Here is a 22,790-nt window from a genome sequence, read left to right as displayed (position 1 = left end):
ATTCGCATGGAATGGATTTGTTTTGAGCACGTTGTTAACACATCTGGCACCTAGTTTTTCTGTCGATGCCATAGCTCATTTTCCATTTTTGTAAAGTAGCTTCCTCTATCAAAGTCAACAGTTCTATATGCTTTAGAAAGCTAATTCCTGGTTTCCTACTGTGAATTTTCTTTCTCCTATAGCCAGTATAATACCACAGACATTACTCGCAAAACTACCACAGATAGTGTGATTCTTAGCCAACAAATATGTGTGGTCTTAGAGTATGTTCAGTTTTTCTGTCTACATGTGGTTCGCGTGCATTTTCAAAGCGGGGAGGGGTGCCAATATTCTTTTAGCTGCTTCGAATATTTAATCCAGTCATCACAAGGCATAAATGGCTTCAATATTTTATCTATCTTGATTTTCAAGTGTCATTTCACAGTCTTCATACATGGATTTGTTTTTTGTGGGGTACAAGCCTGCAATGAATGTGTATATAGAACATTACTAATTCCTATAAGGATGGAAATTAAATGGCTGCATGATGGAAACTTAGAAGAAAAAAACCAGAAACTTGAATTAATTAAGCATGTTTTGGGGAAAAAATAGAATCTTAACTCAGTGCCTCTGTCTGCAATGTGGAAACCTTCAACTTTGTTCACCAAAATTGTATTATACCTGTATATATATAAATATAGTATGGCAAGTCCAACACCATCAGTTTTAAGTCTCTAGTAGCCAAATTAAAATAATCCACAGAATAACATTTATGTTCACCCCATCTTTGTCTCTCGTGTTAGTGGAGACCATCAAGATGAACATAAATTTCATTACTTTGGATGGACTTCAAATTAGAAAGTGCCCCTGTGCTTTTCATTGGCTGGCAAACAGATCATTGCTTTAGCTGTGCCTTTCCAGGACAAGAAGGCCTCAGTGTTTTTACTGCATAAACTTTGTCAGAAGTCAGCTCTGAAGACCTTTCATTTTCCTACTTTTGAGCTAGAATAAGGCAAAGCAAAGAAAAAAGCATAACAGAGGAGTCCGTGACCTTCTTCAGTTACCACATTGTAACTGAAACAATATGCATTTATTCATGAACTAATTTATAAACCCTTCTGTTTTGGCTTTGCATTTGGGTGTGGGGAAAATGGCTTTAATTTATTTGAAGGCATTAGCCACATTTTTGGTTGTGAAAATAAATCTCTAACTAGCGCAATTGTGCATGTCTTATGTAGACTCTTAAAAAACACAACAGGACTCCCAAGTGTTATTATATGGTTTTCTTCCAAGACAGTATAATAAACAGTGACCTAAGAGTAGATTCTGACACTTCTCGAGAAATCGTTTTTCCATGAAAATTTCATGGCTAATGAATTTATGTGTACTTTTAAATCCTACTCACCTTAGCTCCTCTTCATGGCCCAAAGACAACTTGCACTGGCTTGCATAGGTCAACAACAGTTGTACTTTTCAGAAGGGCCAGAGTATAATTTTACTCCATATGTGATGCGTATTCAGATACTCCCAACACAGAAGGATTGTTTAAATAGTTTTAGTCTCTTTCTGATCATCTGGTTCAGTAGGCTGGGTGACAATATGCCATCTGAGCCATAATTCTTTAAAAAAAAAAAAATCTGTCCAACAACTGCAACTGATCATAAATAGACTGCTTAAAACTATTCTTTCCTGCTGAAAATGAAAGGTTACAGAAGAGCACAGCAATGGCTTATGGAGGCAATGCATACTGGGTTCTCCTGTGTTCTACCTTCAAATCAGTCTGTTTCATTTGAAATGTAAGTGTTTAAGCTTTTTAGGAGTTAGTGCAATAAGAGAATGTGAATATGTTGAGACCTTTCCAGATGCTGTTATTAATTATCATTTTGTTGTTAACAAACGCTTTAGGATAAGCCTCTCTCAGTGTTTTTGCTTAAAATCAAAAGCCTGTCTGTCGAGTTGCAAGTCTCCCCTCAGTTTCTGTGTGTCTCCAAGAGGGGCTGTTTGAGCTGATGTTGTACCTGTGCTGCTTACATGTAGCTTCAAGTGTCAATTTTAGTGTTTACATCGAGAACTGGGATCTTGATTAGTTAAATGGTCAATACACCACTGCCACAGCTGAAGGACCAAGTTCTGGAATGCACAGTGTGATAGACAGCAAAGCAAACAGAAGTTGATCTTCACACATCTTAACTGTGCCAGGAAGCCATCCTCCTATGTCATTTTGCAGCCGTTTTGTGTTTTTTTTTCCCAGTTATTTATTATTGATAATAACTTACTTTTTCTTACATTCTGTTGTAAATAAAGTACAAACCAATCTTCTTTCCAAGTGTATCTTCCTCTCTCTCTTTCTCAGCTCTTTCCAAGGGAATGTTGACAAATTGGGAATTTGTGGGTTGATGGGGAAAGAAGCTATCAAGGGAGAAAGAACAAGCCAATGGCTGGTTCTTAGGCGACTTGTATGCAAAGAAGTGTCTAATAGGTATCTTCTGGGCTCAGCCCTTGGTAGGAAATGCCTAGGTGCCAGTTCTATCCAGCTAAAAAAATCACCGAAGTGAGTCTGTAACCTAGTGGGACCACCCGACAGATTCTTGGTTCCCACTCATCAAATATGAGGCAACATTCTTGAGTGATAACCAAGAAAAATCTCCCCAAGGTAATCTGTAGGAACACCACCCCAGGGGAACACCAGATTCTCTCCACAGCAGAGCAAGCCAGTTTGAGCTGAGCTGAAATCACTCTGATCTGATGAGAGTTTCTCCAACTCAAGTAGCTCCTGTTGTTCACAGAAGGGTCCTCTGGGGATGGAAGAGTGAGCACAGAAATGCTTTACCCTCCTTGTTCCATAGCCGCCTCGGAGCTTAGCCAGAGCTCTCCCTCCTCTTCTATTCAACCCTGTAACAAATGTCAATGTCCGTATTTATTTTGTTGAAGTGTAGTTGATTTACAATGTTGTTAATGTCTGCTGTGCAGCAAAGCGATTCCATTATATATATTCTTTTTCATATTATTTTCCATATTTCATATTTTCCAGTTTTTCATATTCTTACGATTTGTCACGAGACACTGAGTAGGGTTCCCTGTGCCATAGTAGGACCTTGTTCAGCCATCCATATATTAGTATATTAGTATAATAGTTTGCATCTGCTAATCCCCAGCTCCCAGTCCTCTGTCCGCCATCCCCCCGCCCTCTTGGCAACCACAGTTCTGTTCTCTATATCTGTGAGTTCTATTTGTACATATGTTCGTTTGTGTCACATTTTCGATTCCACATATAAGTGATATTGATTATGGTATTTGTCTCTCTGGCTTAAGTCACTTAGTATGATAATCTAGGTCTATCCATTTGCTGCAAGTGGCATTATTTCATTCTTTTTAATGATCGAGTAATATTCCTTTGTGTGTAAGTACTATGTCTTCTTTATCCATTCATCTGTCAATGGACACTGAGGTTGTTTTGGCTATTGTAAATAGTGCTGCCATGAACATAGACATGCATCTATGTTTCTGAATTATGGTTTTCTCTGGGCATATGTTCAGGAACATCCACATTATGTGCATTGATCTCTGCATCATGTCAGGCCACAGCTTCCTCTAACAGTACACCACAACTACACTGAGGATTTTCCCCAAATTTGTGACTGTTCTTCAGTCGCTAAGTCATGTTCGACTGTTTGCGACTCCATGGCCTGCAGCACGCAGGCTCCTCTGTCCTTCACTATCTCTCGTTTGCTTAAATTCATGTGCGTTGAGTCAATGATGCTGTCTAACCATCTCATCCTTTGTCGCCCATTCTCCTTTTGCCTTCAATCTTTCCCAGCATCAGGGTCTTTTCCAATGAGTTGGTTCTTCGCATCAGATGGCCAAAGTATTGGAGCTTCAGCATCAGTCCTTCCAGTAAATATGCAGGGTTGATTTCCTGTAGGATTGACTGCTGCTGCTGCTGCTGCTAAGTCGCTTCAGTCGTGTCCGACTCTGTGCGACCCCATAGACGGCAGCCCACCAGGCTCCGCCATCCCTGGGATTCTCCAGGCAAGAACACTGGAGCGGGTTGCCATTTCCTTCTCCAATGCATGAAATTGAAAAGTGAAAGTGAAGTCGCTCAGTCCTGTCTGACCCTATGCGACCCCATGGACTGCAGCCTACCGGGCTCCTCCGTCCATGGGATTCTCCAGGCAAGAGTACTGGAGTGGGGTGCCATTGCCTTCTCCGGTAGGACTGACTATTTTTCCCCAAATTATGTAACACTAATTCAGTTACTTACCACTCCTGCCCTGCCTCTTAATTCATTCTTCAAAGCACATAAACTTCCCACATGTAGTTGCTGGCTGAAAGCCAACTTGGTACAGGCAGGCTAGCTGTTTATTCCTGGGGCCAAAGCAGTCCACTCTAGTATTCTTGCCTGGAGAATTCCAGGGACAGAGAAGCCTGGCTCCAGTATTCTTGCCTAGAGAATTCCAGGGACAGAGAAGCCTGGCAGGCTATAGATCGTGGGGCCGCAAAGAGTCGGACACAACTAACTGACTAACACACACACGCACACAGACTCTATAGGTGAGTAAATATTTGGATGCCTGATGTTGAATGCGTAGATGTTTATCACACCCCCAGTTCTCCTGGTCAGCTTTTAATCATGACATTATCTCATTTGAGTGTTACTCTTACATTTCTGAACACCCAAGTTCTTTTCTAAAACTTCCTGTTTACTTCACTACATTCACTTGGAATTTTTTGCCTCCAGCTTCCAACTGTACCTTGCCCTTTTGAGTTGAAGATAAATCATGTGTCGTTTCTCCAGCCCTAATCTGAAATATCCCTTTACAAAAACGTTAGTGTCAAACCCGAAGTTCTGATGGCTTTGAAACAACAATCAACCTTGTGTACATGTACGTTCGTGTGTGTGTGTGTGAGCCTGTAACTTATGTGGCTGACCCAGGCAAGCTGTTTTCCAGTTTGTTGTATTGACTTTCTCTGCTTAATTATTAGCCCTCTGCTATTCCACACTCCCATAAATTCTCCCTTTTCTACAGCATCCAACCTAGTAGGATGTCTCATTCAAGTCCAAACATTTAACTACTCCTTCGCCTGGGAAAAGGAGAAACAGCTTGGAACTTTGCCTTAATGTCCTTGCCCTGGTCCAAGCATGGAGGACTTGAGCTAATAAGTAGCCAAAGAAACTGGACATGGCCTCAGGTTCTACGAGAGTCCAGCCATTCGGTACAGCAACATTAAACCACTGAATCATACACCCGGAATTTAGGGGATACTCATGTTTAACTAGAAGTACAATCGTCTGCACTAAAGGCAGGCACAAACGACCAGGAGTCCTCACTTCCCCTCTTTTAATTTATAGAAAGATTCGGTCATCTGTCACTTAAGGGTGTTCAAGGACAGCCAGATCTGGACCTTTGTGATTTTGAAAAAGTCGTATTCTGAAATAACTTTCCTGCTCCCAAGGGATTCTGCATGCAAGCTGCTGGCAGTTTGCTGCTCTTCAGCAACCCTTGGGAATCGTTCTGTGATCTTCAGCACACAGGGGGATTATATTCAGAGCAGTCCAAAGATAGCTTGCTGCTCTCTGTCCAGTCTGTTCTTCAAGCCAATCATCAGTATTAATGTGTGCTGTGCTTCTTCCCAGAGCACAATTTGAAAATTTAGAAGTATGTCTACAAGCCTGAATTTTCCCACTCCTATCTTGGCGTTATTCCATTTCTTTGCATTTTGACCCAGATTGTGAATTTTCTTTTCACCTTCATTAAGTACTTTGGAATTTGCCCTTCTGGGGAAGGTAACTCATAGATGCATATCTTTCTACCAAACACTTCAAGAATTTTGAATTATTTTGTAAACTACATTTGGTGTATAGCATGGTCGTCATTTTCATGGCTGTGTAATATTTCACTTTGGTTGGAAATCTGTCATTTAAATAGTTCCTTATTATTTGGCATATAGATTATTTTCTGGATTTTGTTATTATATATAGGGTTGTTGAGAACATCTTTGTAATATAGGTTATGTCTTCTTTTTAATTATTTGTTTTGGATAAGTTCCCAGAAATTGAACACTGGGTCAAAGGATATAAATATTTTTATGACTTTGAGTATTTTCTGCCAGTATCTCCTCCATAGAAAAATTCTACCAGTTTACAATTCCACTGACAATATATGAGTGAGAACATGTGTCTTTTTAAACAAGTATTTGCAGTTTTAAAAATTTGCGATTCTCAACTCGCTAAGCAGTGGCAAGCATCCATTCCCCACATAAGTCCTTTGTTCATTTAATATCTTTAATACTCTCTTTCTGGGTGTTCCTGTGAGGAAGGACAAACCTAACAAAGAAGTCCTCTGATTTATTTAGATATTCGGTGGCTTCCCTATCTTAGAAACATTGTCCGCTATAGAAACAAAAGCATAAGGAATTGCATTTAACTGAATAAACGCATCAATTTTTAAATTTATTTTTGATTTTTTTTTATTTTATTTTGTTTTTAAACTTTACATAATTGTATTAGTTTTGCCAAATATCAAAATGAATCCGCCACAGGTATACATGTGTTCTCCATCCTGAACCCTCCTCCCTCCTCCCTCCCCATACCATCCCTCTGGGTCTTCCCAGTGCACTAGACCCAAGCATCCAGTATCGTGCATCGAACCTGGACTGGCAACTCGTTTCTTACATGATATTTTACATGTTTAAATGCCATTTTCCCATATCTTCCCACCCTCTCCCTCTCCCACAGAGTCCATAAGACTGTTCTATACATCAGTGATTTTATACTGGAGCATAATATACATACATTGGTGGCTCAGAAGGTAAAGAATCTGCCTGCAGTGCCAGAGACCCGGCTTCAGTCCCTGGGTCGAGAAGATTCTCCTGGAGAAGGAAATGGAAACCCACTCCAGTATCCTTTCCTGCAGAACTCCGTGGACAGAGGAGCCTGGTGGGCTACAGTTCATGGAGTCGCAGAGAGTCGGACACGACTGAGTGACTGGCACTTTCACCCTGCTGCTTGCTTTCTTTCATAGTCGATTTACAATGTTATAGAAGTTTTCAGATGAACAGCAGAGTGATTCGATTACTTGTTGCTGTTGTCTAGTCCCTACGTCGTGTCCAACTCTTTTGTGACCCCATACACTATAACCCACCAGGCTCCTCTGCCCATGGGATTTCCTAGGCAAGAATAACTGGAGTGGGTTGCCAGTTCCTTCTCCAGGGGATCTTTCCAACCCAGAAAAGATCGAACCTTCATCTCCTGCATTGGCAGGTGGATTCTTTAACCACTGAGCCACCAGGGAAGCCCAACTATACCTGTATTCATTCTTTCTCAGATTCTTTTCCAATATGTCATTACAAAGTGCTGAGTGGAGTTCCCTGTGCTACACAGGAGGTCCTAGTTGGTTATCGAGCCTATATTACAGCAGTGTCTGTATGTTCATCTCTCCGCCCAGCCTTTCCTCTTTGGTAACCATAAGTTTGTTTCCAAAGTCTGTGACTGTGTTTCTGAACAAACATAAATGTAAAGCCATTTTGTTTTCATTTTTCACTGATGACAAACACTGAATGCATTTTTTTACTCGAGGATTTCCTGGAAACCACCATATATGTGCCATCCAGTTTTTTTGCTTTTTTTGTTTGTTTGTTTGTTTAACCAAGGGAGTAAAAACGTGAAATTTCCTTTAGAATTAGTGATTTCCTGATTCTAACAGAACCTGCCTAAAGGACAGAACAGAGTCCTTTCAAAGTCTCTCATTTAACTTGGAAAGAATGTGATGATGGATTACACGTGTGCTCCAAAAAAGGAAGGTAACAGTGCATCTCCTCTCGTGAGCCACGTGAGAGTCCTTCTGGAGGGACAGAGAATCTTTTCTCAAGGAGGATGGCCATTTCTCACTCATAACAAGGACAAGGTATAAAATTAAGCCTCGGGTTAGTTTGGAATCTGACTGCAGTCTTTCCTTTTTTTGCTGTCAGTGTTGTGTGTTGATGTCAGCTTTCTATTTTGAAAGAATTACAGATTCAAAAGACGTTACAAAGAAAGGTACATGGATGGTCTAAAACTTCCCGCAGTGATAACAGCTTATATAACTACCATACCATGTCACAACCAGGAAACTGACAGGGATACAATCCATAAAGCTTATGCAGATTTCAGCAGCCTTACACACACTCGTTGATGTGTGTGCAAGTGTGTGTGTATGATTCTATGCGGTTTTATCACTTGTGTGCCTTCATGTAACTCTTGTCACACTCAGTACACAGAACTACTCCATCACTATAGAACTCCCTCATTCTGTCCCTTTATTTATTTATTTTAGGTCTCAGCAAGTGGCATGTAGGATCTTAGTTCGCCAGCCAGGGATCAACCCGTACCACCTGCACTGGACTCACGGAGTCTTAACCACAGGACCGCCAGGGAAGTCCCTATACTGTCGCTTTATAAGCAAGCCCCATCTCCCCACGCCACCCCCCCCTCACCCTGTCCCTACAAAACTTTTAAAAACAAAGACAATATTTCACTGGGGGAAATAGCCATATCAATTTTTCTTTCTATTATAACACGCTCATTACAGCTTTCAAACTTCTATTAGGCTATTTTTCTATTGTGGTCAATGGCACTCCACTCCAGTACTCTTGCCTGGAAAATCCCATGGATGGAGGAGCCTAGTAGGCTGCAGTCCGTGGGGTCTCGAAGAGTCGGACACGACTGAGCGACTTCACTTTCACTTTTCACTTTCATGCATTGGAGAAGGAAATGGCAACCCACTCCAGTGTTCTTGCCTGGAGAATCCCAGGGGGATTCTGGTGGGCTGCCATCTATGGGGTTGCACAGAGTCGGACACAACTGAAGTATCTTAGCAGCAGCAGCAGCATACACCGCATAAGATTTATCCCTTTAACTACTTTAAGTGTATAGTTCAGTGGCACTAAGTATATTCACAATGCTGGGTGAGCATCACCAGCACTCATTTCCAGAAATTTTTCATCATCCCAAACAGAAACTCTGTAGATAAACAGTAACTCTCTCTCTATCCTTCCTCCCTCCAGCTCCTGATAACCTCTATTCTACTTCCTGTCCCTATAAATTTGCCTGTTCTGGATGTTTGCTATAAATGGAATCATACAATATTTGGCTTGTATCACTTTGCAAAATGTTGTCAAGTTCCATTCATTTTAAAGCATGTGTCAGACATTTTAAAAGGATTATTTTATTGGAAATATATCTGATAGGCTGATAAACACACCTTCCCGTGTGTTCCATTTTTTTTTAACAGAAGTTTTCTAAAGCTGTGTGATGTTGTGTAAATCACTTCATCTTTCTGAGCCTTCATTTCTTTTTTTAAAAATAGTTTATTTATTTTTGGCTATGCTGCATCTTCATTGCCACAAGGGCTTTTTCTCCAGTTGCAGCGAGTCAGGGCTGCTCTCCAGTTTCGGTGCTCTGGCGTCTCATTGCAGAGCACAGACTCTAGACATGCAGGCTTCAGTAGCTGCAGCACGTGGGCTCAGTAGTTACGGTTCCCAGGGGAGCACAGGCTCAATAGTTGTGGCACACGAGTTTGGTCGCTCCATGGCGTGTGGGATCTTCCTGCATCAGGGATTGAATTCATGTCTCCTGCACTGGCAAGTGGGTTCTTTACCACTGAGCCACCAGGGCCGCCCAGCCTTCCTTTCTTTAAGTGTAACAGTAAGTGGCATATTTTATAGCTCAATGGCAAGTATGCAAAAATAAGATTGCCACCTGGTTGTGGAAGCTGCTGCTGAAGAACCATGAGAAAAAGAGAGTGTACAAACAAGTTCGAACAAAAGCCCCATGCGAAAGATGAGGTAGCTCATGAGAAAGAGACGTTGGCCATTTCCTAGAGCTCCATCATTATGCGAAGCTCCTTTCATTTCAAGTCTATTTTGAGTGAGTCTCTTCCTTTCAACCACAGGAGGTGACTAAAAGCAGTTGGGAAGTAGGTTGAAATGTCCTTTATAGACACAAGTTTGCCAAAGGGAACAAATGGAAGAAATGCAAATTTGTGTTTCCTTTCCAGGACTTCAACAAACATTGAAAACATCCCAAGTGAAAATGTTTCGAGAATAAGGTGAAAGACATTTCTGCTTCAAAAAAAAAAAAAAACTATACAGATGAAGCCGGACCCGCAAAACCTGCTTCATTTTCATGCGTGCAAGTTGTAAAATAATTGTTTTACTCAAGTAAAGAGGGTTAAATGAGGGTATGTGGATTTTTTTCCCCCAACTTTAAACTTTTTATTTTGCACTAGGATATTGCCGGTTAACAGTGTCGTGGTAATTTCGGGCGAACAGTGAAGGAACTCAGCCGTACATATACATGTATCCATTCTCCCCGAAATCTCCTCCCATCCGGGCTGACACATAACATTGAGCAGACTTCCCTGTGCTATACAGTATGTCCTGGTTGGTTATCCACTTTAGATACAAAGGGCACTTGGTTTTTTTAAATAACAACAGCAGCAAACTGACCTGTGTATCCGGTGGGTTAACACTGTGTTGTATTCACATTCTTTTGAGCAATATGTTTTCTGTTCAGAATATAAAAATATCCAAAAGTTCCCTTTTTTCTGATTTGCAGGTGTAATTTAGATCTAAATGAAAAAGCTTCTTAGCATAATGAGACCTTCCCCAACCTGATGAACAACTTTTAAGTCAGATCTGATTAATACACAGAAAAACTCAACCAAGAAAGGCCAAGACTTTAATTGGTTTTGCTGAATACCAGCACCTCAGCTAAAACTCTTCAGTGATTCCTTTTAAATAAAATTGAACCAAAAGTACCCAAAGAAGCATTCATAGCTTAAAAATGAATCTTCAAATCTGAATCCAAATAGGAGTCAACTATTTTCATTGCTTTGGTTGAGTTCCTTTCCTTCCCTCCTCTCTGCATCTTTCTTGATTCTTCAAAGGAAGAGGGAGGACTTTCCTGGTGCTCCAAGCTCCCAGTGCGGTGGGGGAGGGCCCCAAGTCCCATCCCTTGTCAGGGAACTAGATCCTACATGCCATGACTAAAGATTCCACATGCCGCCACTAAGACCAGGTACAGCCAAATAAATATTGGGCTTTCCTGGCGATCCAGTGGTTAAGAATCCACCTTGCAATGCAAGGCATCCTGGTTCCATTCCTGGTCCAGGAAGATCCCACATGCCGAAGGGCAATTGAGCCTGCGCTCTGGAGCCCGCGAGCCACAACTGCTGAAGCCCAAGCCCCTAGAGCCAGTGCTCCACAACAAGAGGAGCCATGGCAGTGAGCAGTCTGAGCGCTACAGCTAGAGAAAGCCCTTGCACAGCACTGAAGACCCAGCAGAGCCAAAAATAAATATTTTTTTAAAAAAAGAAAACCAAGGAAAGGTGCGTTAAAAAGTAGACCATCTCGCTATCTTCTGAGTGGACAATCTTAGAGTCTTTCTTCCCAGTGAAAGCACTGAAACCCGTAAAGGGACCCCTAAGATTTCATATGGTATTCTCTTCTCGCCCATTCCAAGGCTTTTGCTATTTCACTTTCCTCTCCAGCCCAAACATCTGGCCTGTTCATGACCAATACACATAATGGTTCTCTAATCCTAGTCCCACCTGCTGTAATGCTGGCCACTGGGTCTCCAAGACCTTCCCTCAAACCCATCTCCCCACCCCCCAAACCCCCAAGACAATGGAAACCGCCACCCCTGTCTAAACACTAGCAGATAAAGATGTCTCTCTGACATCCCAAACTCTTAAAACATTTTCCTACTGAACCACGGTCACTAGGGTTTTAAACACTAACATAAAGTGATATTGCTGGTCCTTCAGCTGCGCTGAGATTGGCCTGGTTTCCCTAAAGAGCGTGAGGAAATGTGGACCACGTTCTGAACAACCAACCCTCAAAGTTGTAAAGTAATTATTTTGTAACATTGTAAAGTAATTTTTCCTTTGGGAACACAACTCTTCCAGAGTTTGGGGATTCCTTGTGTATATGCATATTTGTAACAACATTTATAGATACTAATTTGATGTAATTCAGGGAAGAAGTCATCTACTGTTTGAGATAATGAATTTAATTTTACAGGAATTTAATCTCATTTAATTCCATTAAAAATAATTTCCTGGTATGAAAATACTATGTAAACTGCAAAATTCTAAGCCATTTTATCTCCAGTTATCAAAATTTAGATGACAAAAAGAAAAAAGATCTAGGTATAGCTAACGTTTGCCATGAAGACAGCCCCCAACATGTGTAGCAGAAAAATGGAAATGTTTGTCAAGAGCACCAACTCTCTTGCTTCCTTCCTATTGACGTCATTACTTCATTTGTCACAAAGACAAAACTTAAGCAATTTATAAATCTATCTTTATACCAAAAAAAGGTAGTCAAGTAAAAGTTTAGGTTGAGTAGAATGATGAAATTGGGACTTCCCTGGCAGTTCACTAGTTAAGACTCTGTGCTCCCAACACAGGGGGCCTGGGTATGATCCCTGATTGGGAAACTAAGATGCTATGTACTGCACCATGTGACTCCCCAAAAAAATAATTTTAAAAATGAAATTATTTTGGAGAGCTGGTTGAGAAGGAGGGGTTTAGTGCATTGTTTGTCTCTAATTGCATCACATTGCTTTTCTTTAATCCACACACAGCCTCATACTTACTCATGGAACATGGCATGGAGGGGAACAATTCCCAGACAGCTGAACAGGGCCCTAGTCCAGGCCCACTTGGCCTTCCCCTTAGCAGCAGTTCTACAAAGAAGTTCACCAGTACTGCCCCCAGGCTGCCCGATTTGCCAGACCAAATACAGATTGGGGTGGAAAAGGTTTCAGTTAGTTCAGTCCAGTTGCTCAGTCGTGTCTGACTCTTTGTGACCCCAGGGACTGCAGCACGCCAGGCTTCCCTGTCCATCACCCACTCCCGCAGTTTACTCAAACTCATGTCCATTGAGTCGGTGATGCCATCCAACCATCTCATCCTCTGTCGTCCCCTTCTCCTTCCGCCTTCAATCTTTCCCAGCATCAGGGTCTTTTCCAATGAGTCAGTTCTTTGCATCAGGTGGCCAAAGTATAGGAGCTTCAGCATCAGTCCTTCCAATGAATATTCAGGACTGATTTCCTTTAGGATGGACTGTTTGATCTCCTTGCAGTCCAAGAGACTCTCAAGAGTCTTCTCCAACACCACAGTTCAAAAGGTTTAAGCAGCCTCAAACCTCTTCCTCAGCCGCACCCCCTCAATGTATTGGCACAGACTATTAAGTCAACCTCTTCCTAGGCTGACCTGAGTGCTTTCTCTTCGCTTGCATTCCCTCCCAGCCCTCCCTGCAAACTGGGTCATAGAGCCAGTCTGTTTGGTCCTCATTCTGATCCTGATAGAATTTATTTTATAATCTAATACAGTCTTTCATCCTTTTCCTCCCTTTTCATTCCTTCTTTCCTTTCACAGTGCCTGTTATGTAGCAGACACTAGGAGAGCACAGGGGACATAAAGGGGAGCAAAAATAAATCTGATCTCTCACCTAGTAGTTTAGTGGAAAAGATATATAGTACTTACAATTCACACAAATAAATGTGTCATTGCTACTCGATACAGGGTCAGTGAAGGAGAGTTACATCATTCTAGAAGAGCAGAGAATTCAGGATAGAGGACTGAGATGTGGAGACTGAGATGTGAAAGGTGAGTGGCAGTTAGTTGATTTAGGAGGAGCTAAAAGCATTCCCAGCAAGAGAAAGAGTAGGTACAAAGCCCCTGAGGTGAGAGAGGGCATGCATGCATGCGTGCTCAATCGTGTTCAGCTCTTTGCAACCCTATGGACTGTAGCCCACCAGGCTCCTCTGTCCGTGAGATTCTCCAGGCAAGAATACTGGAGTGGGTTGCCCTGTCCTCCTCCAGGGGATATTCCTGACCCAGGGATCCAACCCACATCTCCCACATCTGCATTGTCAGGCAGATTCTTTACCACTCAGCCACAAGGGAACCTCGGGAAAGGGCATAGCCTGTTCCAAAACAATGTAGCTTGAGTCAGAGAACAAAGGACATTTGATGAGAGATGATGCCCAAAGTCAGATCTTACAAAGCCCTTGTGGGTAGGGTTGCCAGATTTAGTGAATAAAAATACAGGATGCCAGGTTGAATTTAATTTCATATAAGCAATGAATAATTGCATGGGATACATTTACACTAGAAAATTATGTGTTATCTGAAATTCAAATTTAACTGGGCATCCTGTGTCTTATTTGGCAACCCTACTTGTGGGTCAGGTAAGGATTTGATCTGGTTCATCCTGAGACCAAGGTATTAAAATATCAAAGGATGCTAAGCAGGGAGTGGCATAATCAGATTCAAATTTTGAATAGATCATACTGGCTACAGATTGGAAGGGGGCAAGTGGAGAAGCAGGTGACAAGCAAGCAGTTACAGTGGCCAACTTGGACTTGAGTGGTGGTGGAGGAGAGAGGTGGGCAATTGGAGGAATTTTTTTTTAATTTCTTAGTTTTAATTTCAAATGTGGTCATTATTTTGTTATTGTTTTTAAAATGTGTATTTATTTATTTGGCTGTGCCAGGTCTTGGTTGCCGAACGCAGGATCTTTAGTTTTGACATATGGAATCTAGTTCCCTGACCAAGGATCAAACCTGGGGCTCTGTATTGGGAGGGCAAAGCCTTAGCCACTAGACTACCAGGAAAGTCCCTGCAGTGATTTTTAGAAGATAAAATCAGTAGCACTTGGGATCTACTCAGGTCCCACTGCTTTAGACACCTTCCAAGTGCGAATGAGGCCCAAATCCACATCTCCAACCTGAGTGTCTGCCAGGAATTCCAGGCTCAGATGGGCTACCAACTTGTTTGGCATCTCCTACTGAACACAGTCAAAATAGAACTCTGGCTCTGCCTCCCTGTGAAACCATCTCCCCTGCCCACCCTCCCCCATGTCAGTAAAGAACACCCCAATTCACCTGATCCTTCAAGGCAAACACACCCTTAATTCCGCTTCTCCTCTCACTCAATCCATCCTCCATCCTGTTGACTCTACCCATTAAATCCCATTCTGAACTGATCCATTTTTTTCTCTCTCCACTGTTATCAGCCACCACAAACCACCATCTATTGCATCTAGAAGACTGCAGAGCCTCAAAACTGCTATTTCTCTTTCTACTTTTATTCACCTCTAAACCATTCTCCTCTTGGGAGCAAGGATGATCTTTTCAAAACAGAATCAGACCTTAGGTTAAAACCCTTCAGTGACTTCTTATTACATTTAGAATATACCAACTCCTCTTCTAGCCTACAGAGAGCCCTACAAGATCAAAGGTCCCTGCCTTTCTCAGCCTCATCGTCTTTCATTCTTTCCCTTACCTGACCCCTTCTTGTCTATCAAATCTCACTGGAAAGATCTTATCTTTAGGGAGACTTAAAAAAAATTATTTGGCTGTGTCAGAGGTTAGTTGTGGCACATGGGCTCTGTAGTTAAGGAGAGTGGGCTTAGTTGCCCTGTGGCAGTTCCCTGACCAGGGATTGACCTGTGTCCTCTGCATTGCAAGGTGGATTCTTAACCACTGGGCCACCAGGGAAGTCCCTGGAAAGGTCTCATCTTTCAGGAGACTTTTCTTGAGCAGATTGTCTCCTATCGCTAGATTGTGAGCTTTCTGAGAACAGGAACTTCCCCTGTCTCCTTCACTGCAAAATACACAGTTCCTAGACATCATCAGGCTTCCCAGATGGCTCAGTGGGTAAAGAATCTGCCTGCAATTCAGGAGATGCTGGAGACACGGGTTCGATCTCTGAATCAATCCCCTAGAAGAGGGAATGGCAACCCACTCCAGTATTCTTGCCTGGAGAATCCCATGGACAGAGGGGCTCGGGGGGCTTCAGTCCACAGGGCTGCAAAGAGTTGGACACAACTGAAGCGACTGAGCAGGCAGGCACTCAGGCACTCATCAGCACTCGGGAAATAGATAAATGCACTGGAGCAGTTTAGATCTTCGAGACGAGGGATAAGAAGTATCAGTGGTATCCAGCCAGATCTGAAGCTCTGTCCTGCTCCTGCTTCACCCTCATCCCCAGCCCGGTGCCTGGAAACTACTTCCGGTGACCAGACCTTTCTTGGGTTGCTTATTCATTCACCTGCAAGTACTCCCTTTTCCAGAGCTCTGGTCACTGCTCAGGGCTTCTCAGACTTCAGCTTGGACCCCTGGAGATGACAAGTTGCCCAAACTCTTCCTGAAGATTGTTGGGCTCTGTGAACACTCGACTCTGTTCACCTATCTGAAACCCCTCAACCCAGGTCTTCTCTCCCACTTCCGTATCCTGTTACAATTAAATCACAAGTGCTGGCTTGACCCCAAATTCCAAACACACCCATTGGGAGTTTGGCATTCACAGGGAGGGCACTAGCATGAAATTGAAATGTACACAGATTATGACAGAAGAGTTTAGATTCTTCCTTTATCTCTGATATTTGCTGTGGTAAACATCTTCAGAGGTGCCTGCCTGAGTGCCAGTCATATTGTCCAGCTCCCGTCTGTGGTCTTGACATTTACCGCGAGGCATTCTGAGATTCTAAAACTGGAAAACAGATCTCAGGATATCTTAGATCTTGATTTAAGAACCATTACAGCTTCTATATAACATTGGAGATTTGGTAGAATATATCTATTACCATCCATCCTGCTCCCAGAATGGTGCTTCTAGAAATGTTCCTTTGGCAAAGCACTTACTATATCCCACTCATGCAATGCACAAGTCATCAACTGTCAACCTTCCATGAAAAATCTATAATGGGTAACATCCTCCCTTTTGAATATGGGCAGGCATCCCTACTGTATAATTAGACTTATTCATTGTATATTTATCACCTGATTCTATTCTAGGAATCGAATGTGAGAGGCGATATTTTTCCCCAGCCTTCATAGCTAGGCAGCCAAGCAGCATAAACATGACAAGCAATCCAGACAGAATGAACATCCACAGCTCACATAAAAATGTACAGGGTCACAGCTGCCTTTGAAGACCAACTCTTAAACATCTCTAACCAGAGATGGATAGCCTGCCTTGTTCTTGCTCATTGACTTTGATTGATTCATCTTGGAAGAGGAATGCTTTGACCCGTTCTTATCTTAAGCTAGGTTGCAAAAGACTCCTAGTTCATTCATTACAGCTGGTGTCCTTCCAAAAAGGACCACAATCTCCTTTAACTGCTTACCAAACTCAGACTCAAATTTATGAACAAACATGCCAGGGCAGTTCCGGGCTTCTCAATCTGTTAAGTCTTCCTTTATCCTAACGGGTCAAGTGCACGTCCCATTTATTACAACAGCTTGCCATGTAAGCATGATTTATTCAACAAGCATATATGAAACTCTTTATATGGATCAGACACAACTGCTGGTGCCATGAATACAAAGATGTAAAGTCATTCATTTCCATCAAATGGCACATTTTTACTGATTGTCTACAAAGTGCTAGGAAATGGGGATGCATAAGGAAATAGGACAGGCAGGGCCCCTCTACCCTCAAGAAACTTATGATACAGTGGGAAAGCTTAGGTGAGTGAGCAAACAGATAAAACAGGTAAGTTCAGTTCAGGTGCTCAGTCCTGTCCGACTCTTTGCCACCCCATGGACTGCAGCACACTAGGCTTCCCTGTCCATCACCAACTCCCAGAGCTTGTTCAAACTCATGTCCATCGAGTTGATGATGTCATCCAACCATCTCATCTTCTGTCATCCCGTTCTCCTCCTACCTTCAATCTTTCCCAGCATCAGGATTTTTCCAGGGAGTCAGTTCTTCACATCAGGTGGCCAAAGTATAGGAGGAGACCTAACCCTAACCCTAACCCTTCCAATGAATATTCAGGACTGATTTCCTTTCAGATGGACTTGTTTGATCTCTTTGAAGTCCAAGGGACTCTCAAGAGTCTTCTCCAACACCACAAATTACTAAAATAGGTAAAAACTGTGATAAAAAAAGGAAACAGATAAATTGAATTATGGGGGATGGAGGATGGACAATTCAGCCCAATGACATCTATCCAAAAAAAAAAAAGGAAGAAACAAAGAAAAATTTTAAATCTATCTCCAGGCTTTCCAAGTGTCGATAGGGGTAAAGAATCCACCTGCAATGCAGGAGACCAGGAGACATGCGTTTGATCCCTGTGTCAGCAAGATCCCCTGGAGGAGGGCATGGCAACTCACTCCAGTATTCTTGCCAGGAGAATCCCATGGACAGTGGAGCCAGGCAGACTACAGTCCATAGGATCACAAAGAGTTGGACATGACTGAAGCGACTTAGCACATCTCCAGTCTCATAATCATTTCTAGGGCTAAAAATGAGTCAGAAGTTGTTCCAATTCTAGCATCTGTAAGAGTTCAGTAGCCTTCCCAGTGCAGCTGTTCTGTTACTTATCCTAAGATCTCTTGGGCATCAGGAAGGTGGGGCTTAGTTTTCACTTCTGAGGTGAAAGCCCTCCCATATTTTCTTCTTATTTTGACTCCCTCAGCGTCTTTACACCCATTTCAGACTCCAGAACTCAGGAAAGGTTGCTCTATTTCTCTTTTCTTGAACCAGGAACTTTGATCTCACCCTTTCCAGGCAGGTAAACTTGATCACTATGCTTGGTCCTCAAGTACAAGTCAAGGTATAACCCTTGGAAGTCCTGAGGCCCTTTCAGGGAGTTCAGGAACACAAACTGTCCAGATGTTATTTTCCCTTGGTGGGGACAGTTTGGAGCTCTTTTGGTGTGGTATGACATATGATTCCATGAGGGACTGAATACAGAAGCAGATATGAGCATCCAGTTATCTTTTATTAAAGTGAAAGTTAAGGCACTCAGTCATGTCCAACTCTTTGCGACTCCATGCACTGTAGCCCACTAGGCTCCTCCATGTATGGAATTTTCCAGGAAAGAGTACTGGAGTGGGTTCCCATTTCCTTCTCCAGGGGATCTTCCTGAACCAGGGATCAAACCCAGGTCTCCCACATTGCAGGCAGACACTTTACCACCTGAGCCATCAGGGAAGCCCATCTTTTATTAAGCCAGACATTAAAGAGATTTGCAAAAGGGTAAAACAATGTCCCTCTTCTCACTAAATTGTTTTTTTCAAATTATTTTTCATGAAAATATTACTTATGTTAACATGTAATGAATTGATTGTTATTTACCTGGTGGCTCAGATGGTAAAGAATCTGCCTGCAATTCAGGAGACCTGGGTTCAATCCCTGGGTTGAGAAGATCCCCTGGAGAAGGGAACAGCTACCCACTCCAGTATTCTGGCCTGGAGAATTCCATGGACTGTATAGTTCATGGGGTCGCAAAGAGTCGGACACGACTGAATGACTTTCACACACACAAAAATGAATACATATTTCATAATTCCTCACCTTTAACTTCTAATATAGTAACTATCAATATATATACCCCATAAAATAGAAGTTTTTTTGTAATCCTCGGCCATGTCTAGGAGTGTAGAGGGAATCCTGAAAACACAAAGTTTGAGAATCCCTGTTTTAAAGCCTTCAGGCTGAAGATGAGGGAAAGCACAAATACAAAAGAATGAGTAAACTTGCACTCTTAATTCATTAGTCCCACGAATATTTATGGGACAGGCGCTACGCCAGACACTTGTGACAGATCTAGAGTCCCTTCAAAGAAATACATATAATGGGGGAAATATAGAAGTCACTGGCACATCCCCGTTCTGAACATTTCAATCACACTGGTGTCCTGAATCAGACATTTGATCCAGTCTCGGAGAGTCAGAGAAGACTTCCTGGAGGAGGAGGTGTCTAGGCTGGCATCTCAAACACGGGTAGTAGGTGCAAAACACAGTTCAGCAGAGAGACTGATTTTGTTGTTTTTGTTTAGTAGCTAAGTCGTGTCCAACTCTTTCGAGATACACTGGAGTGGGTTGCCATTTCTTTCTCCAGGGGATCTTCCCAACCCAGGGATTGAACCTGAGTCTCCTATTTGTGAGGCAGATTCTTTACCACTGAGCCACCAAGGAAGCTGAAAGAGGCTTGGAGGAAAAGAAAGGTTTCGGAGAGGCCAGGATATCTATGCTGAATCTTACTGTATTTCTTTTCCAAATAACAAAGGGGCCACAAATCCAATGTCAACCACATTAGTCATTTTGAAACATAAAAGACCTATTAATCTTATTAAGAATTTACACCCTGGTGAAGGAAATGGCAACCCACTCCAGTATTCTTGCCTTGGAAATTCCATGGACAGAAGAGCCTGGCAGGCCTTCTCATCCTCTGTTGCTGCCTTCACCTTAAAAATTTTTTTTTACAATAAGGAATTTCCTGCTGGTCCAGTGGTTAGGACTCCCAATGCAGGGGGCATGGGTTTGATCCCAGGTTGGGGAACTAAGACCCCAAATGCTTCATGGCTCAACAGTTCAGTTCAGTTCAGTCGCTCAGCCGTGTCTGACTCTTTGAGACTCCATGGACTGCAGCACACCAGGCCTCCCTTTCCATCACTAACTCCCAGAGTTTACTGAAACTCATGTCCATTGAGTCAGTGATGCCATCCAACCATCTCATCCTCTGTCATCCCCTTCTCTTCCCACTTTCAAGCTTTCCCAGCAAGGAGTTTTTCAAATGAGTCAGTTCTTCACATCAGGTGGCCAAAGTATTGGAGTTTCAGCTTCAGCATCAGTCCTTCTGATGAATATTCAGCACTGATTTCCTTTAGGATGGACTGGTTGGATCTCCTTGCAGTCCAAGGGACTCTCAAGAGTCTTCTCCAACACCACAGTTCAAAAGCATCAATTCTTCTGCACCCAGCTTTCTTAAGAGTCCAACTCTTACACCCACACATGACTATTGGAAAAACCATAGCTTTGACTAGATGGACCTCAGGTAGCAAAGTAATGTCTCTGCTTTTGAATATGCTATCGGGGTTGGTCATAACTTTTCTTCCAAGGAGCAAATGTCTTTTAATTTCATGGCTGCAGTCACCATCTGCAGTGATTTTGGAGCCCAAGAAAATAGTCTGTCACTGTTTCCCTATCTATTTGCCATGAAGCGATGGGACCGGATGCCATGATCTTAGTTTTCTGAATGTTGAGTGTTAAGCCAACTTTTTCACTCTCCTCTTTCACTTTCATCAAGAGGCTCTTTAGTCTTTCTTTGCTTTCTGCCATAAGGCTGGTGTCATCTGCATATCTGAGGTTATCTCTCCCGGCAATCTTGATTGCAGCTTGTGCTTCATCCAGTCCAGCATTTCTCATGATGTACTCTGCATAGAAGTTAAATAAGCAGGGTGACAATATACAGCCTTAATGTACTCCTTTCCTGATTTGGAACCAGTCTGTTGTCCCATGTCCTGTTCTAACTGTTGCTTCTTGACCTGCATACAGATTTGACAGGAGGCAGGTCAGGTGGTCTGGTATTCCCATCTCTTGAAGAATTTTCCTGTTGTGATCCACACAGTCAAAGGCTTTGACATAGTCAATAAAGCAGAAGTATATGTTTTTCTGGAACTCTCTTGCTTTTTCGATGATCCAACGGATGTTGGCAATTTGATCTCTGGTTCCTCTGCCTTTTCTAAATCCAGCTTGAACATCTAGAAGTTCACGGTTCACATACTGTTGAAGCCTGGCTTGGAGAATTTTGAGCATTACTTTGCTAGCATGTGAGATGAGTGCAATTGTGTGGTAGTTTGAACATTCTTTCTTTGGGATTGGAATGAAAACTGACCTTTTCCAGTCCTGTGGCCACTGCCGAGTTTTCCAAATTTGCTGGCATATTGAGTGCAGCACTTTCACAGCATCATCTTTTAGGATTTAAAATAGCTCTACTGGAATTCCATCACCTCCACTAGCTTTGTTCATAGTGACGCTTCCTAAGGCCCACTTGACTTCGCATTGCAGGATATCTGGCTTTAGGTGAGTGATCACACCTAAAGTGATCACATCTGGGTCATGAGTTCTTTTCTGTACAGTTCTTCTGTGTATTCTTGCAACCTCTTCTTAGTATCTTCTGCTTCTGTTAGGTTCATACCATTTCTGTCCTTTATTGAGCCCATCTTTGCATGAAATGTTCCCTTGGTATCTCTGATTTTCTTGAAGAGATCTCTAGTCTTTCCCATTCAATTATTTTCCTCTATTTCTTTGCACTGATCCCTGAGGAAGGCTTTCTTATCTCTCCTTGCTATTCTTTGGAACTCTGCATTCAAATGGGTATATCTTTCCTTTTCTCCTTTGCCTTTCACTTCTCTTCACAGCTATCTGTAAGGCTCCTCAGACAACCATTTTGCCTTTTTGCATTTCTTTTTCCTGGGGGTGGTCTTGATACCTGCCTCCTGTACAATGTCAGGAACCTCAGTCCATAGTTCTTCAGGCACTCTATCTATCAGATCTAATCCCTTGAATCTATTTCTCACTTTCACTGTATAATCATAAGGGATTTGATTTAGGTCATACCTGAATGGGCTAGTGGTTTTCCCTAGTTTCTTCAATTTAAGTCTGAATTTGGCAAAGGAGTTCATGATCTGAGACATAGTCAGCTCCCAGTCTTATTTTTGCTGACTGTATAGAGCTTCTTCATCTTTGATTGCAAAGAATATAATCAATCTGATTTCAGTACTGACCATCTGGTGATGTCCATGTGTAGAGTCTTCTCTTGTGTTGTTGGAAGAGGGTGTTTGCTATGACCAGTGCATTCTCTTGCCAAAACTCTATTAGCCTTTGCCCTGCTTCATTCTGTACTCCAAGGCCAAATTTGCCTGTTACTCCAGGTATTTCTTGACTTTCTACTTTTGTTTGGCTCAACAACAACAGAAAGGATTTACAGTAGGGGAGTTCCCTGGTTACCTAGTGGTTAGGATTTGGG

Source organism: Bos mutus, chromosome 19, assembly GCF_027580195.1.
Source record: "Bos mutus isolate GX-2022 chromosome 19, NWIPB_WYAK_1.1, whole genome shotgun sequence".
Lineage (NCBI taxonomy): Eukaryota > Metazoa > Chordata > Mammalia > Artiodactyla > Bovidae > Bos > Bos mutus.
Note: the sequence above shows the minus strand (reverse complement) of the source record.